The sequence below is a fragment of the Delphinapterus leucas genome, chromosome 3, assembly GCF_059928025.1.
Source record: "Delphinapterus leucas isolate spDelLeu-1000000601 "Yukka" chromosome 3, BTC_Dleu_Yukka2, whole genome shotgun sequence".
Classification (NCBI taxonomy): Eukaryota; Metazoa; Chordata; class Mammalia; order Artiodactyla; family Monodontidae; genus Delphinapterus; species Delphinapterus leucas.
The window spans coordinates 28778512-28799646 of record NC_143131.1 but is presented as its reverse complement, the minus strand read 5'-3'; the positions used below and the strand labels follow the sequence as shown (position 1 = coordinate 28799646).

General features: G+C 38.3%; 1 long non-coding RNA gene across 3 annotated transcripts in view; it reads left to right on the top strand.

The window, feature by feature from the left end:
- The window catches only part of LOC149749523 (uncharacterized), a 414530-nt gene extending 395990 nt beyond the window's left edge, over positions 1 to 18540 (top strand). For all 3 annotated transcript variants that reach the window (XR_016392620.1, XR_016392617.1, XR_016392619.1), the window contains one exon: positions 12172 to 18540. This is a non-coding gene — a long non-coding RNA (uncharacterized LOC149749523). The remainder of the gene's footprint in view (positions 1 to 12171) is intronic.
- The last annotated feature ends 2595 nt before the right edge of the window (positions 18541 to 21135 follow it).

The following is a 21135-nucleotide window of genomic DNA, read 5'->3' as shown; positions in this document are numbered from 1 at the left end:
AGATAGACCATATTCTGGGCCATAAAATCAAGTCTCAATAAATTCATAAAGATTCAAGTCATATACAAAGTGAGAGAGTGGCATGGACATATATGCACTACCAAACATAAAATAGATAGCTAGTGGGAAGCAGCCGCATAGCACAGGGAGTCAGCTTGGTGCTTTGTGACCACCTAGAGGGGTGGGATAGGGAGGGTGGGAGGGAGGGAGATGCAAGAGGGAAGAGATATGGGGACATATGTATATGTATAAGTGATTCACTTTGTTATAAAGCAGAAACTAACACACCATTGTAAAGCAATTATACTCCAATAAAGATGTTAATAAGTAAAATGAGACCCCCCCCCAAAAAAAGATTCAAGTCATATAAAGTATGTTCTCTGACCACAGTGGAAATAAATTAGAAATCAATAAAAGAAAGAGATCTGGAAAATCTCTAAAGAAAAAAGAAAAAACAATAGAATCTATATGACACTATTATTTAACTCATGAGTGAAAGAAGAAACCAAAAGGGGAATTAGATAATATTGTGAACTGAATGAAAATAAAAAACACAGTCATTGAATGTTGCTAAAGCACCTATTAGAGAAGAATCTATAGCATTAATGGCCTATTGTAGAATATAAGAAAGGTCTTAAATCCATAACCTCAGCTTCTACCTTAAGAAACTAGATGAAGAACAAACTAAGGAAATAATAAATATTATAATGAAAATAAGTTAAAAGAAAAACAATGGAGAATATCAATGAAACCAATAGCTGGTTTTTGAGAAGACCAACAAAATTGAGAAAACTCTACCCAGACTGACCAGGAAAAAGGAAAGAAGGCATAAATTGCTAATTTGAAGAATGAGAGATGATATCACTGTAGATTCAGTCTCTACAGATATTAAAAACATAAGGGAGGAGAGACCTTCAAGATGGCAGAGGAGTAAGACATGGACATCACCTTCCTCCCCACAAATACATCAGAAATACATCTACATGTGGAACAACTCCTACAGAACACCTACTGAACACTGGCAGAAGACCTCAGACTTCACAAAAGGCAAGAAACTCCCCATGTGCCTGGGTAGGGCAAAAAAAAAAAAAAAAAAAAAACAGAGACAGAAGAATAGGGATGGGACCTGCACATCGGGGAGGGAGCTTAAAAGAGGAAAAGTTTCCACACACTAGGAAGCCCCTTCACTGGTGGAGATGGGGGGTGGGGGGGAGAAGCTTCGGAGCAATGGAGGAGAGCACAGCAACAGGGATGGAAAGGGCAAAGCGGAGAGATTCCCACACAGAGGATCAGTGCCAACCAGCACTCACCAGACCTAGAGGCTTGTCTGAGCGGGGGCTGGGAGCTGAAGCTAGGGCTTTGGAGTTCAGATCCCAGGGAGAGGACTGGGGTTGGCTGCATGAACACATCCTGAAGGGGGCTAGTGGGCCACAGCTAGCCCGGAGGGAGTCCGAGAAATAGTCTGGATCTGCCTAAGAGGCAACAGACCATTGTTTCAGGGTGCACGAGGAGAAGAGGTTCAGAGCACCGCCTAAACGAGCTCCAGAGACAGGCGCGAGCCACAGCTATCAGCATGGACACCAGCGATGGGCATGAGACGCTAAGGCTGCTGCTGCCGCCACCAAGAAGCCTGTGTGCAAGCACAGGTCACTCTCCACACCTCCCCTCCCGGGAGCCTGTGCAGCCCGCCACTGCCAGGGTCCTGTGAAGGGACAACTTCCCTGGAAGAACATACGTCATGCCTCAGGCTGTTGCAATGTCACGCTGGCCTCTGCTGCTGCAGGCTCGCCCCACACTCCGTACCCCTCCCTCCCCATGGACTGAGTGAGCCAGAGCCCCCTAATCAGCTGCTCCTTTAACCCCGTCCTGTCTGAGCCAAAAACAGACGCCCTCAGGTGACCTACATGTAGAGCCGGTGCCAAATCTAAAACTGAACCCCAGGAGCTGTGCGAAAAAAGAAGAGAAAGGGAAATCTCTCCCAGCAGCCTCAGGAGCAGCGGATTAAATCTCCACAATCAACCTGATGTACCCTGCATCCCTAGAAACCTGAATAGACAATGAAACATCCCAAAACTGAGACAGTAGACTTTGGGAGCAACTGTAGACTTGGGGTTTGCTTTCTGCATCTAATTTGTTTCTGGCTTTATGTTTATCTTAGTTTAGTATTTAGAGTTTATTATTATTGGTAGATTTGTTTATTGATTTGGTTCCTCTCTTCCTTTTTTTTTTATATAGATGTATATATGTTTTTCCTTTTTCTCTTTTTGTGAGTGTGTATGTGTATGCTTCTTTCTGTGATTTTGTCTGTATAGCTTTGCTTTTACCATTTGTCCTAGAGTTCTGTCTGTACTTTTTTTTTCTATATAGTTTTTAGTTATCATTGGTGGATTTGTTTTATGGTTTGGTTGCTCTCTTCTTACTTTTTTTTTTTGCCATACGCGGGCCTCTCACTGTTGTGGCCTCTCCTGTTGTGGAGCACAGGCTCCGGACGTGCAGGCTCAGCGGCCATGGCTCACGGGCCTAGCCGCTTCATGGCATGTGATATCTTCCCAGACCAGGGCACGAACCTGTGTCCCCTGCATTGGCAGGTGGACTCTCAACCACTGCTCCACCAGGGAAGCCCTTAATTTTTTTAATTTTTAATAATTAAAAAAAATTTTTATTTTAATAACTTTATTTCATTTTTTTCTTGCATTCTTTTCTTCTCCATTTTCTTCTGAGCCATGTAGCTGACAGGGTCTTGGTGCTCCAGCTGGGTGTCATGCCTTGTGCCTCTGAGGTGGGAGAGCTGAGTTCAGGAAATTGGTCCACCAGAGACCTCCCAGCTCCATGTAATATCAAACGGCGAAAGCTCACCCAGAGATCTCCATCTCAAAGCTAAGACCTAGCTCCACTCAATGACCAGCAAGCTACAGTGCTGGACACGCTAGGCTAAACAACTAGCAAGACAGGAACACAAACCCAACCATTAGCAGAAAGGCTGCCTAAAATCATGCCAAGCTCACAGACACCCCAAAAAACACCACCAGACGTGGTCCTGCCCAGCAGAAAGACAAGATGCAACCTCATCCACCAAAACACAGGCAACAGTCCCCTCCATCAGGAAGCCTACATAACCCACTGAACCAACCTTAGCCACTGGGGGCAGACACTAAAAACAACGAGAACTACGAACCAGCAGCCTGCAAAAAGGAGCCCCCAGACACAGTAAGCTAAGCAAAATAAGAAGACAAAGAAACACACAGCAGCTGAAGGAGCAAGGTAAAAACCCACCAGACCAAACAAATGAAGAAGAAATAGACAGTCTACCTGAAAAAGAATTCAGAGTAATGATAGTAAATATGATCCAAAATCTTGGAAATAGAATGGAGAAAATATAAGAGACATGGCCCAACGAGGACCTAGAAGAAATAAGAGCAAACAAACAATGATGGACAATACAATAAATGAAATTTAAAATTCTCTAGAAGGAATCAATAGCATAATAACTGAGGCAGAAGAACGGATAAGAACGAAAGATAAAATAGTGGAAATAACTACTGCAGAGCAGAACGAAGAGGAAAGAATGAAAAGAATTGAGGACAGTCTTAAAAAACTCTGGGACAATGTAAAATGCACCAACATTTGAATTATACGAGTTCCAGAACAGGAAGAGAAAAAGAAAGGGACTGAGAAAATATTTGAAGAGATTATAGTTGAAAACTTCTCTAATATGGGAAAGGAAATAGGCAATCAAGTCCAGGAAGTGCAGAATCTCATACAGGATAAATCCAAGGAGAAACACGCCTAGATACATATTAATCAAACTACCAAAAAATAAATACAAAGAAAAAATATTAAAAGCAGCAAGGGAAAAACAACAGATAACACACAAGGGAATCCCCATAAGGTTAACAGCTATCTTTCAGCAGAAACTCTGCAAGCCAGAAGGGAGTGGCAGAACTTATTAAAAGTGATGAAAGGGAAAAACCTGCAACCAAGATTACTCTACACAGCAAGGATCTCATTCAGATTTCACAACAAAATTAAAACCTTTATAGACAAGCAAAAGCTAAGAGAATTCAGCACCACCAAACCAGCTATACAACAAATGCTAAAGGAGCTCCTCTAGGCAGGAAACACGAGAGAAGGAAAAGACCTACAAAATCAAACCCAAAACAATTAAGAAAATGGTAATAAGAACATACATAGCAGTAACTACCTTAAATGTAAATGGATTAAGTGCTCCAACCAAAAGATATAGACTGGCTGAATGGATACAAAAACAAGACCAGTATATATGCTGTCTACAAGAGACCCACTTCAGACCTAGAGACACATACAGACTGAAAGTGACGGGATGGAAAAAGATATTCCATGAAAATGGAAAGCAAAACAAAGCTGGAGTAGCAATTCTCATATCAAACAAAGCAGACTTTAAAATAAAGACTACTAAAAGAGACAAAGAAGGAGACTACATAATAATCAAGGGATCAATCCAGGAAAAAGATATAAAAATTGTAAATATTTATGCACCCAATATAGGTACACCTCAATATATAAGGCAATTGCTAACAGCCATAAAAAGGGAAATCAACAGTAATACAGTCATAGTAGGGGCCTTTAACACCCCACTTTCACCAATGGAGAGATCATCCAAAGTGAAAATAAATAAGGAAACACAAGCTTTAAATGACACATTAAAGAAGATGGATTAATTGATATTTATAGGACATTCCATCCAAAAACAACCTAATACACTTTCTTCTCAAGGGCTCATGGAACATTCTCCAGGATAGATCATATCTTGGGTCACAAATCAAGCCTTGGTAAATTTAAGAAAATTGAAATCGTATCAAGTATCTTTTCCGACCACAACGCTATGAGACTAGATATCAATTAGAGGAAAAAGACTATAAAAAATACAAATACATGAAGGCTAAACAATACACTACTAAATATCCAAGAGATCACTGAAGAAATCAAAGAGGAATTCAAAAAATACCTAGAAACAAATGACAATGAAAACACGATGACCCAAAACCTATGGGATGCAGCAAAAGCAGTTCTAAGAGGGAATTTCAGAGCAATACAGTCCTACTGCAGGAAACAAGAAACATCTCAAATAAATAACCTAACCTTACACCTAAAGCAATTAGAGAAAGAAGAACAAAAAGACCCCTAAAGTTAGCAGAAGGAAAGAAATCTTAAAGATCAGATCAGAAATAAATGAAAAAGAAAGGAAGGATACAATAGCAAAGATCAATAAAACTAAAAGCTGATTCTTTGAGAAGACAAACAAAATTGATAAACCACTATCAAGACTCATCCAGAAAAAAAGGGAGAAGACTCAAATCAATAGAATTAGAAAAGAAAAAGGAGAAGTAACAACTGACACTGCAGAAATACAAAGGATCAAGAGAGATTACTACAAGCAACTATATGCCAATAAAATGAACAATTTGGAAGAAATGGCCAAATTCTTAGAAGAGTACAACCTTCCAAGACTGAACCAGGAAGAAATAGAAAATATGAACAGACCAATCAAAAGTACTGAAATTGAGACTGTGATTAACAATCTTCCGACAAACAAAGCCCAGGACCAGAAGGCATCACAGGTGAATTCTATCAAACATTTGGAGAAGAGCTAACACCTATCCATCTCAAATTCTTCCAAAATACAGCAGAATGAGGAATGCTCCCAAACTCTGATTTGGCCACCATCACGCTGATACCAAAACCAGACAAAGATGTCACAAGAAAAGAAAACTACAGGCCAATATCACTGATGAACATAGATGCAAAAATCCTCAACAAAATACTAGCAAACAGAATCCAACAGCACATTAAAAGGATCATACATCATGATCAAGTGGGGTTTATCCCAGGAATGCAAGGATTCTTCAATATGTGTAAATCAATCAATGTGATAAACCATACTAACAAACTGAAGGAAAAAAACCACATGATCATCTCAATAGATGCAGAAAAAGCTTTGGAGAAAATTCAACATCAATTTATGATAAAAACCCTCCAGAAAGTAGGCATAGAGGGTACTTACCTCAACATAATAAAGGTCATATGTGACAAACCCACAGCCGACATCATTCTCAATGGTGAAAAACTGAAACCATTTCCAGTAAGATCAGAAAAAAGACAAGGATGTCCACTCTCACCTCTATTATTCAACATAGGTTTGGAGGTTTTAGTCACAGCAATCATAGAGGAAAAAGAAATAAAAGGAATCCAAATCGGAAAAGAAGAAGTAAAGCTGTCACTGTTTGTAGATGACATGATATTATGCATAGAGAATCCCAAAGATGTTACCAGAAAACTACTAGAGCTAATCAATGAATCTGGTAAAATAGCAGGATATAAAATTAATGCCCCAAAATCTCTTGCATTCCTATACACTAATGATGAAAAATCTGAAAGAGAAATTAAGTAAACACTCCCATTTGCCACTGCAACAAAAAGAATAAAATACCTCAAAATAAACCTACCTATGGAGACAAAACACCTGTGTGCAGAAAACTATAAGACACTGATGAAAGAAATTAGAGATGATACACAGAGATGGAGAGATATACCATGTTCTTGGATTGGAAGACTCAATATTGTAAAAATGACTCTAATACCCAAAGCAATCTACAGATTCAGTGCAATCCCTATCAAACTACAAATGGCATTTTTCACAGAAGTAGAACAAAAAAGTTCACAATTTGTATGGAGACACAAAAGACCCCAAATAGCCAAAGCAATCTTGAGAAAGAAAATCGGAGCTGGAGGAATCAGGCTCCCTGACTTCAGACTATACTACAAAGCTACAGTAATCAAGACAGTATGGTACTGGCATAAAAATAGAAATATAGATCAATGGAACAGGATAGAAATCCCAGAGATAAACCCACGCACCTATGGTCACCTTATCTTTGATAAAGGAAGCAAGAATATGCAATGGAGAAAAGACAGCCTCTTCAATAAGTGATGCTGGGAAAACTGAACAGCTACATGTAAAAGAATGAAATTAGAACACTTCCTAACACCATACACAAAAATAAACTCAAAATGGAGTAAAGACCTAAATGTAAGGCCAGACGCTATAAAACTCTTAGAGGATAACATAGGAAGAACACTCTTTGACATAAATCACAGCAAGATCCTTTTTGACCCACCTCCTAGAAAAATGGAAATAAAAACAAAAATAAATAAATGGAACCTAATGAAACTTCAAAGCTTTTGCACAGCAAAGGAAACCATAAACAAGATGAAAAGCAACCCTCATATTGTGAGTTAATATTTGCAAATGAAGCAACTGACAAAGGATTAATCTCTGAAATATACAAGCAGCTCATGCAGCTCAATATCAAAAAAACAAACAACCCAATCCAAAAATGGGCAGAAGACCTAAATAGACATTTCTCCAAAGAAGATATACAGGTTGCCAACAAACACATAAAAGGATGCCCAGCATCACTAATCATTAGAGAAATGCAAATCAAAACTACAATGAGATATCACCTCATACTGGTCAGAATGGCCATCATCAAAAAATCTAGATACAATAAATGCCGGAGAGGGTGTGGAGAAAAGGGAGCCCTCTTGCACAGTTGGTGGGAATGTTAATTGATGTAGCCACTATGCAGAAGAGTATAGAGGTTTCTCAAAAAAACTAAAATTAGAACTACCATACGACCCAGCAATCCCACTACTGGGCATATACCTTGAGAAAACCATAATTCAAAAAGAGTTATGTACCACAGTGTTCATTGCAGCTCTATTTACAATAGCCAAGACATGGAAGCAACCTAAGTGTCCATCAACAGATGAATGGATAAAGAAGATGTGGCACATATATACAATGGAATATTAGCCATAAAGAGAAACCCAATTGAGTTATTTGTAGTGAGGTGGATGGACCTAGTGTCTGTCATACAGAGTGAAGTAAGTCATAAAGAGAAAAACAAATACCATGTGCTAACACATTTATATGGAATCTAAGAAGAAAAAGAAAAAAATTGTTCTGACGAACCTAGGGGCAGCACAGGAATAAAGACAAAGATGTAGAGAATGGACTTGAGGACACAGGGAGGGGGATAGGTAAGGTTGGACGAAGTGAGAGAGTAGCATCAACATATATACACTACTAAATGTAAAACAGATAGCTAGTGGGAAGCAGCCACATAGCACCGGGAGATCAACTCGGTGCTTTAGGACCACCTAGAGGGGTGGGATAGGGAAGGTGGGAGGGAGATGCAAGAAGGAGGAGATATGGGGATATATGTATATATATAGCTGATTCACTTTGTTATAAAGCAGAAACTAACACACCATTGTAAAGCAATTATACTCCAGTAAAGATGTTTAAAAAAAAAAATAAGGGAATAATGAACAACTTGGTGTCAGTGAATTCTACAACAGATGAAATAGGCAAATCAAACTACAAAAAATGAAGAAAAAATAGATAAGTCAAATAGCCCTGTCTAATAAGGAACTGAATTTGTAGTTAGGCTTTCCTATAAAGAAAACTTCAAGCCCCGTGATTCCACTGGAGAACTCTACTAAACTTTTATGGAAGAAATATCAATTCCACATAAACTCTTCAAAAAACATTAAGAGAAGGGAATATTTCCCAAATCATTCCATGAAGCCATAATTGCCCTAGTACTAAAACCTAATAAGGCATTATAAGAAAATAAATCTTCCGACCAATATCATGAACATAGGCACAAAAATTGTTTACAGATTTTTAGCAAATCAAATCATGGCCAAGTGGGTTTTATCCTAGGAATACAGAGTTAGTTTAGCATTTGAACACCAATGAATGTAATTCAATATATTAAAAAAACTGAAAGATAAAAAAACAGTTCATCTGAATAGATGCAGAAAAAACATTTAACAAATCAAATATTCTTTCCTGATAAAAACTCTCAGTAAACTAGGAATAGAAGGGAACTTCTTCAGTATGATAAAGGGCATCTACAAAAAAGCTATCACGGCAGCATACTTTAATACTGAAAGACTAAATTTGTTTCCCTAAAATCAGGAACAGGACATGAATATTCATTCCCACCCCTTGCTATTCAGCATTATACTGGAGGATCTGACCAGTGTATTAAGAAAGAAGACAGCCATCTATATTGAAAGAAAGAAGTAAAATTGTCTTTTTTCCTAGATAAGTGATCATCTATGTAGAAAATCCAATAAACTCTACAAAAAAACTAATAGAACTAAAAAGTTAATTTAGCAAGATTTCAGTATGCCTAATCAATATATAAAAATCAATTGTAGTTCTGTATACTAACAATGAATAGTTTAAAGTTGAAATAAAAAATATCATTTATACGTGCATAAAAACATGAAACATTTAGGTATACATCTGCCCAATATTGTACAAGACCTTAGTGCAGAAAACTGTAAAACATTTCTGAGAGAAATTTAAGAAAACCTAAATGTACCTGTTCATGGATTGGAAGATTGTTAAAATACCAATTAAGATACTGTTAAGATATCAATATTGTTAACATATCAGTTCTCCCAAATTAATCTGTACATTCAATGCAATCCCCGTCACTATTTTTAAGGCAAATATTTAAGATTTCTGATAATAAACACTGAAGTGGGGCTCAGCTTGCTTGTCTATGTTGGCCTTTTCCATCACTATGGCCTTGGTAAGTGTTGTGGTCACACAGCATATGGCCTCTGATGTAATATTCTTTGGGCCAGCACAATCTTTGATCTTCTTTAATAGGTTATGTTTTGAAGACTCAGCACCCCCAGACACTGCTAAAATACTAGCTTTGAGAGAAGTATTTTTATTTTAACATACATTCTGGACAGCCCTGCACTATACTTTCTCCATCAGAAAGAATGGAGAATATACAAAAACACAAAAAGGCCAGATTAACAGTTGCATATTTTGTACAGTAACTCAGGGCTGTCCAAGAGAATATAGAAGGGAACTCTCCACCTTCAGTTTCACAATATTGCCTCACACTTTCCCCACTCCCAGAGGATTTTTGTTTCTTTCAACAGATACTGCTGTCCTACACAAATTTTTAAACTTTAATTTGTTTGATGAAAAACAATGCCTTTTTAACTAGAACATACTAATCATATCTCCATCTATTCTAAATGTTGTTAAACAGCTATTATTTCACTGCTCTAAGAGGTTATTAGGATGTTTGCCTCCACCTTAAATGCCTCCAGACTGCCTGTTTTGTTTTGTTTTGTTTGTTCTATTTTGTTTTCTCTTCCTTCCACGTCCATGTTATTTGTCACTGCGGGTTGCCCAAATTGTTCTTGACTTATAAAAGCCCTCTTTTTGTGTCCTCTTATTTGTTTCCTCCAGTGTACTCTTGGGTTGGAAATCAGACCACTTACCTTATTAAAATTCTATATAAAATAAAAGTTGACCCTGGCTGCATGTCAGAAGATCTCTTCAGTGGAGTTGAGGGCCTCAGTTTGTGTTGCTAGAAGCTACTTCAGTAGCTCAGAGGTCTTTCCCCTTCTTTTCAGGTACTTGTTAGCAATAGCTAGGAATGAAAGATGACTGACAAGTGAGTCACTATCATAATAGAATTATTTAGAAAGCAGGATATTGAAAACCACCAGCCATAGCGCTAGTCACACAGTAGTGTTATAGGCCTTTATGAAGGTCAGGGTAGACTCCCTTTATATCTCCTCTTGGCAAATGCCTATGCTATGAATTGGAAGCCACACTAGAAAGCCCTGTAGGCTTGCTGCAGTCCTCCAAGTCCAACAGAATAGGCAGAGATTTCATTGTTCTTAAGTGTTATATTGCCAAGAAAGGTTGAATGGCAAATATTCCTGGAAGTGATATCACATTTAGCTAAATCAGCTGTCAGTATCTGACTATGAAGTAGTTTCTCCAATTAGGCACCATACAAAGCCCTCACAGGACATAAGGCTGGCAAATTCCGAGAGAAGGGGGGAAGTGGTGCTTGACAGCCAACATGAGGGTGCTGGTACCTAGAAATGGGAGGATAAAGAGGGAGTAGTCTCTTTAAAAGGGGAAAGAAAGCATTGTGAAACTTCACTTCCCTCATGATTTTGCTAATGATAACTCTGGATATATGCATGCTTGTTTTATAATCACTTTCAAAGGTTATGTGAAAAAAGTCATATGCACTTCCTATAGATCTTATTAGATGGAAAAACTTCTCTCTCTTCAGCATTTTCCTGAGTCCTTATAAGTCTGTTAAACTCATCCAGACATAATTTCAAACCAAAACTACTTCAAAACATAGTTTGCATTAAGGGAGCAGAGGTCTTAAAAGGCTGCTGAGGAAAAGCAGTTCTTCATATTATACGTGAAGTATATTTTTATGCATATTTAAATAAATAGAAAAAATTTAGTTAGCAGAGACTGACCAAATACTCACCAAATCTGTTTATTCTCCTAGGCACACAGCTAAATTACATTTACCAGACCATTAACATTCTAGACTATCTAACTAATTCTTACTCGTGGAATGAATAAAAGTGAAGAAATTAAGACTGTAACTTTACCATATTTGTTTTCTTTTCCCTCCATCTGCTGGTTAGATGACACTAAGGCAACCTAAATAAGCCAAAAATTGAAGGTAATCGACCACAGCATAGGGAGAGCAGAGCCCCACTACAGACCCTCATTGGATTATAAGTGAGAAATAAACCTTTGCTGGGTCAAGCACTGAGATTTGGTGTTTGTTTATTTCAGCAGCTAGTATTATTTAATGCTGGCTAACAAAGCTGTTTAAAAAAAGAAAACTATACATCATATTTGGGTAAAGAGATTCCCTCATTCGTGGACTCTTGAGCCAAAATCACAATGTGTGATGAGGCCTGCTTAGTAGGGACTGATATCTTATCCTTCGGTTATTAATGCTCTCAAATAAAACCTCCAGAGACCCACAGAAGAGGCTAGAAGTCACACTATACAATGTCAGATCTGCAGATTGGGAGTAACACAGGAATAGCATTAGTGTTAAGAATTGGGCTTCAAGTTGAGACTCTGGTATGTGGCTTGAATCGTGATCATGCCACTTATTAATCGTCTTATCTTGGGCATCTGGTTTAGCACCTCTGTGCCTTGGTTTACTTATCTGCAAAATGAAAAAAATAATAGTACCGGGAGGAGTTTCAAGATGGCGGAAGGGTAAGACGTGGATATCACCTTCCTTCCCACAGATACATCAGAAATACATCTACATGTGGAACAACTCTTACAGAACACCTACTGAATGCTGGCAGAAGACCTCAGACCTCCCAAAAGGCAAGAAACTCCCCACGTACCTGGGTAGGGAAAAAGAAAAAAGAATAAACAGAGACAAAAGAATAGGGACGGGACCTGCACCAGTGGGAGGGAGCTGTGAAGGAGGAAAGGTTTCCACCCAGTACAAGCCCCTTCCTGGGCGGAGACTGCGGGTGACGGAGTGGGAAAGCTTCAGAGCTGCGGAGGAGAGCACAACCACAGGGGTGCGGAGGGCAAAGCGGAGATATTCCCGCACAGAGGATCGGTGCTGACCAGCACTCACCAGCCCGAGAGGCTTGTCCTCTGGGGCGGGAGGGGGCTGGGAGCTGAGGCTCAGGCTTTGGTCGGATCCCGGGGAGAGGACTGGCAGTGTGAACACAGCCTGAAGGGTCTAGTGCGCCACGGCTAGCTGGGAGGGAGTCCGGAAAAAAGTCTGGAGCTGCCGAAGAGGCAAGAGACTTTTTCTTCCCTCTTTGTTTCCTGGTGCGCGAGGAGAGGGGATTAAGAGCACCGCTTAAAGGAGCTCCAGAGATGGCTCGCAGCTATCAGCGCGGACCCCAGAGCCGTGCAGGAGACACTAAGGCTGCTACTGCAGCCACCAAGAAGCCCATGTGCAAGCACAGGTCACTCTCCACACCTCCCCTTCTGGGAGCCTGTGCAGCCCGCCACTGCCAGGGTCCTGTGATCCAGGGACAACTTCCCCGGGAGAACGCACAGCGTGCCTCAGGCTGGTGCAATGTCATGCTGGCCTCTGCTGCTGCAGGCTCGCCCCGCACTCCGTCACCCTCCCTCCCCCCAGCCTGAGTGAGCCAGAGCCCCCTAATCAGCTGCTCCTTTAACCCCGTCCTGTCTGAGTGAAGAACAGACGCCCTCAGGCAACCTACACACAGAGGCAGGGCCAAATCCAAAGCTGAACCCCAGGAGCTGTGTGAACAAAGAAGAGAAAGGGAAATTTCTCCCAGCAGCCTCAGGAGCAGCAGATTAAATCTCCACGGTCAACTTGGTGTACCTGCATCTGTGGAATACCTCAGTAGACAACAAATCATCCCAAACTGAGGGGGTGGAATTGGGGAACAAAGATATTTTTTTTTCCCCTTTTTCTCTTTTTGTGTATGTGTATGCTTCTGTGTGTGATTTTGTCTGTATAGATTTGCTTTTACCATTTGTCCTAGGGTTCTGCCTGTCCATTTGTTTGTTTGCTTTTTAACTATAGTTCTTAGCATTTGTTATCATTGGTGGATTTGTTTTTTGGTTTGGTTGCACTCTTCTTTCTCTTTTTTTATTTTTTAAAAAAATTTTTAATACTTATTTTTTATTTTAATAACTTTATTTTATTTTATCTTCTTCTTTCTTTCTTTCTTTTTTTTTTCTCCATTGCAGAATAAAGAAAAAAGAATGAAAAGAATTGAGGACAGTCTCAGAGACCTCTGGGACAACATTAAATGCACCAACATTCGAATTATAGGGGTCCCAGAAGAAGAAGAGAAAAAGAAAGGGACTGAGAAAATATTTCAAGAGATTATAGTTGAAAACTTCCCTAATATGGGAAAGGAAATAGTTAATCACGTCCAGGAAGCACAGAGAGTCCCATACAGGATAAATCCAAGGAGAAGCATGCCAAGACAATTATTAATCAAACTATCAAAAATTAAATACAAACAAAAAGTATTAAAAGCAGCAAGGGAAAAACAACAAATAACACACAAGGGAATCCCCATAAGGTTAACAGCTGACCTTTCAGCAGAATTTCTGAACACCAGAACTGAGTGGCAAGATATATTTAAAGTGAGGAAGGAGAAAAACCTACAACCAAGATTACTCTACCCAGCAAGAATCTCATTCAGATTTGACGGGGAAATTAAAACCTTTACAGACAAGCAAAAGTTAAGAGAATTCAGCAACACCAAACCAGCTTTACAACAAATGCTAAAGGAACTTCTCTAGGCAGGAAACACAAGAGAAGGAAAAGACACACAATAACAAATCCAAAACAATTAAGAAAATGGTAATAGGAACATACATATCGATAATTACCTTAAATGTAAATGGATTAAATGCTCCAACCAAAAAACATAGACTGGCTGAATGGATACAAAAACAAGAAACATAGATATACTGTCTACAAGAGACCCACTTCAGACCTAAGGACACATACAGACTGAAAGTGAGGGGATGGAAAAAGATATTCCATGCAAATGGAAATAAAAAGAAAGCTGGAGAGGGGCTTCCCTGGTGGTGCAGTTGTTGAGAGTCGGCCTGCTAATGCAGGGGACACGGCACGTGCCACGGAGCAACTAGGCCCATGAGCCACAGCTACTGAACCTGCGCATCTGGAGCCTGTGCTCCACAACAAGAGAGGCCACGATAGTGAGAGACCTGTGCACCGCAATGAAGAGTGGCCCCCGCTTGCCACAGCTAGAGAAAGCCCTCGCACAGAAACGAAGACCCAACACAGCCAAAAATAAATTAATTAATTAAAAAAAAAAAAAGAAAGCTGGAGTAGCAATTCTCCTATCAGAGAAAATAGACTTTAAAACAAAGACTATTACAACAGACAAAGAAGGACACTGCATAATGATCAAGGGATCAATCCAAGAAGAAGATATAACAATTGTAAATGTTTATGCACCCAACATAGGAACACCTCACTACATAAGGCAAATACTAACAGCCATAAGAGGGGAAATCGACAGTAACACAATCATAGTAGGAGACTTTAACACCCCACTTTCACCAATGGACAGATCATCCAAAATGAAAATAAATAAGGAAACACAAGCTTTAAATGATACATTAAACAAGATGGACTCAATTGATATTTATAGGACATTCCATCCAAAAACAACAGAATACACATTCTTCTCAAGTGCTCATGGAACATTCTCCAGGATAGATCATATCTTGGGACACAAATCAAGCCTTGGTAAATTTGAGAAAATTGAAATCGTGTCAAGTACCTTTTCCAACCACAACACTATGAGACTAGATATCAATTACAGGAAAAAGTCTATAAAAAATGCAAACACATGGGGGCTAAACAGTACACTACTTAATAACCAAGAGATCACTGAGGAAATCAAAAAATACCTAAAAATAAATGACAATGAAAACAGGATGACCCAAAACCTATGGGATACAGGAAAAGCAGTTCTAAGAGTGAAGTTTATAGCAATACAATCCTACCTTAAGAAACAAGAAACATCTCAAATAAACAATCTAACTTTACACCTAGAGCAATTAGAGAAAGAAGAACAAAACAACCACAAAGTTAGCAGAAGGAAAGTAATCTTAAAGATCAGATCAGAAAAAAATGAAAAAGAAATGAAGGAAACAATAGCAAAGATCAATAAAACTAAAAGCTGGTTCTTTGAGAAGATAAACAAAATTGATAAACCATTATCCAGACTCATCAAGAAAAAAAGGGAGAAGACTCAAATCAATAGAATTAGAAATGAAAAAGAAGTAACAACTGACACTGCAGAAATACAAAGGATCATGAGAGATTACTACAAGCAACTATATGCCAATAAAATGGACAACTTGAAATAAATGGACAAATTCTTAGAAATGTACAACCTGCCAAGACTGAACCAGGAAGAAATAGAAAATATGAACAGACCAATCACAAGCACTAAAAGTGAAACTGTGATTTAAAATCTTTCAACAAACAAAAGCCCAGAACCAGATGGCTTCACAGGCGAATTCTATCAGACATTTAACACCTATCCTTCTCAAACTCTTCCAAAATACGGCAGAGGGAGGAACACTCCCAAACTCATTCTACGAGGCCATCATCACCCTGACACCAAAACCAGACAAAGGTGTCACAAAGAAAGAAAATTACAGGCCAATATCACTGATGAACATAGTTGCAAAAATCCTCAACAGAATACTAGCAAACAGAATCCAACAGCACATTAAAAGGATCATACACCATGATCAAGTGGGGTTTATCCCAGGAATGCAAGGATTCTTCAATATGTATAAATCAATCAATGTGATAAACCATATTAACAAATTGAAGGAGAAAAACCATATGATCATCTCAATAGATGCAGAGAAAGCTTTTGACAAAATTCAACACCCATTTATGATATTAACCCTCCAGAAAGCAGGCATAGAGGGAATTGTCCTCAATATAATAAAGGCCATATATGACAAACGCACAGCCAACATCATCCTGAATGGTGAAAAACTGAAACCATTTCCACTAAGATCAGGAACAAGACAAGGTTGTCCACTCTCACCATTATTATTCAACATAATTTTGGAAGTTTTATCCACAGCAATCAGAGAAGAAAAAGTAATAAAAGGAATCCAAATCAGAAAAGAAGAAGTAAAGCTGTCACTGTTTGCAGATGACATGATACTGTACATAGAGAATCCTAAAGATGCTACCAGAAAACTATGAGAGCTAATCAATGAATTTGCTAAAGTAGCAGGATACAAAATTAATGCACAGAAATCTCTTGCATTCCATACATTACTGATGAAAAATCTGAAAGTGAAATTAAGAAAACACTCCCATTTACCATTGCAACAAAAAGAATAAAATATCTAGGAATAAACCTACCTAAGGAGACAAATGACCTGTATGCAGAAAATTATAAGACAGTGATGAAGGAAATTAAAGATTATACAAATAGATGGAGAGATATACCATGTTCTTGGATTAGAAGAATCAACATTGTGAAAATGACTATACTACCCAAAGGAATCTACAGATTCAGTGCAATCCCTATCAAACTACCACTGGTATTTTTCACAGAACTAAAACAGAAAATTTCACAATTTTTATTGAAGCACAAAAGACCCTGAATAGCCAAAGCAATCTTGAGAAAGAAAATCAGAGCTGGAGGCCTCAGTCTCCCTGACTTTAGACTATACTACAAAGCTACAGTAATCAAGACAGTATGGTAGTGGCACAAAAACAGAAACATAGATCAATGGAACAAGATAGAAAGCCCAGAGATAAACCCATGCACCTGTGGTCACCTTATCTTAGATAAAGGAGGCAAGAATATACAGTGGAGAAATGACAGCCTCTTCGATAAATGGTGCTGGGAAAACTGGACAGCTACATTTAAAAGAATGAAATTAGAACACTCCCTAACACCATACACAGAAATAAACTCAAAATGAATTAAAGACCTAAATGTAATGCCAGACACTATCAAACTCTTAGAGGAAAGCATAGACAGAACACTGTACGGCATAAATCACAGCAAGATCCTTTTTGACCCACCTCCTAGAGAAATGGAAATAAAAACAAAAATAAATAAATGGGACCTAATGAAACTTAAAAGCTTTTGCACAGCAAGGAAACCATAAACAAGATGAAAAGACAACCCTCAGAATGGGAGAAAATATTTGCAAATGAAGCAACTAACAAAGGATTAATCTCCAAAATTTATAAGCAGCTCATGCAGCTCAATAACAAAAAAACAAACAACCCAATCCAAAAATGGGCAGAAGACCTAAATAGACATTTCTCCAAAGAAGATATACAGATTGCCAATAAACACATGAAAGAATGCTCAACATCAGTAATCATTAGAGAAATGCAAATCAAAACTACAATGAGATATCATCTCACACTGGTCAGAATGGCCATCATCAAAAAATCTAGAAACAATAAATGCTGGAGAGAGGGTGCTGAGAAAAGGGAACCCTCTTGCCCTGTTGGTGGGAATGTAAATTGATACAGCCACTATGGAGAACATTATGGAGGTTCCTTAAAAAACTAAAAATAGAACTACCATATGACCAAGCAATCTCACTACTGGGCAAATACCCTGAGAAAGCCATAATTCAAAAAGGGTCATGTACCAAAATGTTCATTGCAGCTCTATTTACAATATCCAGGACATGGAAGCAACCTAAGTGTCCATCAACAGATGAATGGATAGAGAAGATGTGGCACATATATGCAATGGAATATTACTCAGCCATAAAAAGAAATGAAATTGAGTTATTTGTAGTGAGGTAGATGGACCTAGAGCCTGTCGTACAGAGTGAAGTAAGTCAGAAAGAGAAAAACAAATACTGTATGCTAACACATATATATGGAATCTAAAAAAAAAAAAAAATGGTCATGAAGAACCTAGGGGCAAGACGAGAATTAAGACACAGACCTACTAGAGAATGGACTTGAGGATACGGGAAGGGGGAAGTGTAAGCTGGGACAAAGTGAGAGAGTGGCATGGACATGTATACACTACCAAACAAAATAAATAGCTAGTGAGAAGCAGCCTCATAGCACACGGAGATCAGCTCAGTGCTTTGTGACCACCTAGAGGGGTGGGATAGGGAGGGTGGGAGGGAGGGAGATGCAAGAGGGAAGAGATATGGGGACATATGTGTATGTATAACTGATTCACTTTGTTATAAAGCAGAAACTAACATACCATTGTAAAGCAATTATACTCCAATAAAGACGTTAAAAAAAGTCATATATCCTACCATAAAAAAAAATAATAATAATAGTACCTACCTTCTATAGTGAAGGTTAATTGAGTGATATATGCTAAGTGCTTAGAATAGTGCATGGCACATAGTAAATATTATGTGATGTTTTTTACTATTATTAACTATCCAAATGGCCCTAGGAGCTTATATATTTCTGAATCTTAATTTCTATATCTGAAAAGCAAATCTAGTAAAACCTCTCTGTCATTAATAGAGGGGAGTAATGTTACAATACTTTGGTAGATTGTCCATTAATGGACCTCAATGAATCATATGTTTGGTGTCTATACCCTTGTGTGGCCCTCTCCGTAGGCTCTGGGTTTGGCATTTGACTTGCTTTTGGTCAGTGAGATATTGACAAATGTGACACAAGAAAAGCTTAATAATCATGGCTTGATCTAAAGATTCAACAGAATCCCAATCAAAATCTCAGCAAGTTATTTTGTGGATATCAGCAAACTCAGAATAGTCAACAGAATATTGTAGGAGAAGAACAAAGTCAGAGGACTGACTCTACCCAATTTCAAGACGTACTGTAAAGCTACAGTAATCAAGACAGTGTGGTATTGGTGAAAGAGTAGACAAATGGATCAATGGAACAGAACAGAATCTAGAAATAGACCCACAAAAATATAGTCTACTGATCTTTGGCAAAGGAGCAAAGACAACGCAATGGAACAAAGATACCTTTTCAAATGGTGCTAGAATAACTGGACATCCACATGCAAAAAAATGAATCTAGACTCAGATCTTATATCTTTCACAAAAATTAACTCAAAATGGATCAGACCTAAATGTAAAATGCAAAATTATAAAACTCCTAGAAGGTAACATAGGCGAAAACCTAGATGACCTTGCATACTGCAATGACTTTTTATGTACACTAGAATGACTTTTTTTTTGTACACTAGAAGTACAATACATGAAAGAAATAGTTGATAAAAAGGTAGATTTCATTAAAATTAAAAGCTGCTCTGTGAAAAATACTGTCAAGAGAATGAGAAGACAAACCACAGACTGGGAGAAAGAATTTGCAGAGGACACATGTGGTAAAGGACTGGTATCCAAAATATACAAAAACTCGTAAAACTCCACAATAAGAAATCAAACAACCCAATTTAAAAATGGGCAAAAGATCTGAACAGACACCTCACCAAAGAAGGTATGCAGATGGAAAATAATCATATGAAAAGATGCTCAACATCATATGTCATTAGATAATTGCAAATTAAACCAACAGTGAGATAACGCTACACAGCAAAATTCAAAACACTAACAATACCAAATGATGACAGGGCTGTAGAGCAACAGGAACTCTCATTCTTTGGTAGTGGACTACAAAATGGTGCAGCCACTTAGATGACAGTTTGGCGGTTTCTTACAAAACTAAACATACTCTTATCGTACGATCCAGCAATTGTGGATTGCTGGATCATATGATAACATACAAAACATGCACAAGGATGTTTATAGAAGCTTTATTCATAATTGCTCAAACTTGGAAAGCAACCAAAATGTCCTTCAGTAGGTGAACAGATAAACTGTGGTACATACAGACAATGGCATATTATTCAGCACGAAAAAGAAATGAGCCATTAAGCCAAGAAAAAACACGGAGGAAACTTAAATGGATATTAACTACGTGAAAGAAGCCAATCTGAAAAGATTACAACATATGATATCAACTCTATGACATTCTAGAAAATGCAAAACTATGGAGACAGGAAAAGGATCAATGATTACCAAGGGTTGGCAGTGAAACTACTCTGTATGATACTGTAATGGTGGATACATATTGATATTGGGTGGGCCAAAACATTCTTTTGGTTTTTTCCGTGAGATGGCTCTAGTAACACTTAGTTGTCTTTAACCTCATTTGAAACAATTTTGTTAGATTGTATTGTGACAGCTGTCATATCAGCGTGCATTTTTTAAAAACTTATCAAAATTGGTGAATTTTTGTGTGGCCATTTTAATACTGAAGACGGAAGAAAAGGCAACATTTTCGGCATATTATGCTTTATTATTTCAAGGAAGGTAAAAATGAAACTGAAATGCAAAAAATGTTTTGTGCAGTGTATGGAGAAGGTGCTGTGACTGATTGAACGTGTCAAAAGTAGTTTGCGAAGTTTCGTGCCAGAGATTTCTCGCTGGACAATGCTCCATGGTCGGGTAGACCAGTTGAAGTTGATATCAATCAAATCAAAACACTAGCTGAGAATAATCAATGTTATACCACGTGGGAGATAGCGACATACTCAAAATATCCAAATCAAGCGTTGAAAATCATTTGCACCATGGTTATGTGAATCACTTTGATGTTTGGGTACCACATAAGTTAAGTGAAAAAACCTGACCATATTTCTGCATGTGATTCTCTACTGAAATGTAATGAAAACATTCCTTTTAAAAACAAATTGTGATGGGCGATG